We start from the raw sequence: 1,693 nt of genomic DNA, 5'->3' as shown, positions 1-1,693 counted from the left end.
AAGGCCAGCAGGTCCAGGGAAGGGCCCAGGGAGCCAGACGGAACCCCCGTCAAGGAGGCTGATGCAACCGACCAGTCTTCCCGCTCCCCGAGGTGCGGAACCAACGGCTCTGAGGCTGATGCAACCGACACCTGACATTGCCACAACACCCGAAAGATTACCAAAAAAGGGGGCTGCTTCACACAGCAAGCGCCTCCCCTGCGTCCACCCCGATAAATTTTCTTCGCGCCCGCACCCGGGCGCGACTTCTCTGGCCCCTTTCTCTCGGACCAGTGAACCTCGCCCAGGGAGCGTTCCCAAATAAAGCTCATTTAAGCTCTCCTCCGTTTTTGGTGCCGTTCCTTACATTTGGTGCCGAAACCCGGGAGGGGTACCCAGCCCCACAAATTACCGCGGGGCCACCCCTCCCCACCCCCAGGGGACGACCGGGGACCTCTGCTCACCCACCCGATCCGGCAGAAGCGGGGTAAGTCCCTCCTTCGTTCCCCTTGACCCCCGGGGGCCCTACCCATCAGACTCCCTGTCCTTAACTGCGGCCGCGTCAGGGACTCCTCCGTCCTCCCTCCGAGCCTCGGGCGATTGTGGAGACGTCCCAACCGCCTGACTGCTCTCCGATCCGCCGTGACCAGAGATTGAGACCAGAGACGTCTCTCTCTTTCTCTGTTCACCTGGGGACAGACCGGAGGTCATGGGGACTTCAGAATCCAAACCAGATCCTAAGGCACCCCTGGGGTGTCTCCTGGCCCAGTTTACAAAACTCAGCTTTTCTCAAGGTCTCTGCCTCAGGCAGCTCGTATTCTATTCCACCGAGGCCTGGCCACGGTACCCTCTAGACAATCAATCTAAATGGCCTCCTGAAGGGACTTTCGATTTTAACATCCTCCGCGATTTAGATAACTACTGCCTCAGGACGGGTAAATGGTCCGAGGTCCCCTACGTCCAGGCCTTCTGGTATTTACGCTCCCGCCCTTCCCTCTGCGTCGATTGTTCCACTTCCCAGATCCTTCTTGCCAAACAGACATCGCCTACATCCAAGCCCCTAATTTCCTTTGACGATGATCCCTCTCCACTAGCCGACCCACCCGAATCTCTCGCCTCTCCCCCCTCCTCGCTTCCTCCCCCTCTGCCTCTCTCTCTTCGCCCCTCTTCTCACCAGTCAGCTCACACACCCGCTCACACCACCACGACTCCCAGGACCCAGACCGTCTCTGTCCCTTAAGAGAGGTGGCTGGAGCGGAAGCATTAGTTAGGGTTCATGTTCCCTTTTCCTTCCAAGTTCTCTCTCAAATAGAAAAGCGATTAGGCTCCTTTTCTGCCGACTCCTCCCGCTACATCAAAGAATTTCGCTACCTCTCTCAAGCTTACGATCTAACCTGGCACGACATCTTTGTGATCCTATCTTCCACTCTGACCCCCGACGAGAGGGAACGAATTCAAACTGCTGCCCGAAACCACGCAGATCAGGTCCACCTCACTGATATCTATGCCTGTCGGAGCCGCTGCCGTGCCTGGCACTGATCCGGGCTGGAGTTATCAGGACGGCCAAGATGGTCGCCGCAAACGCGATCTAATGATCCAGTGCCTCTTGGCTGGTATGCAGGCTGCCTCCCACAAGATTGTCAACTTCGAAAAGCTAAAAGAGATAACCCAAGAGCCCAATGAAAATCCAGCCGTTTTTCTCACCCGCCTTACA

This window comes from Neophocaena asiaeorientalis, unplaced genomic scaffold, assembly GCF_003031525.2.
Source record: "Neophocaena asiaeorientalis asiaeorientalis breed wild unplaced genomic scaffold, Neophocaena_asiaeorientalis_V1.1 scaffold793, whole genome shotgun sequence".
In the NCBI taxonomy this organism is placed as follows: Eukaryota; Metazoa; Chordata; class Mammalia; order Artiodactyla; family Phocoenidae; genus Neophocaena; species Neophocaena asiaeorientalis.
This window is presented reverse-complemented; position numbering follows the sequence as displayed.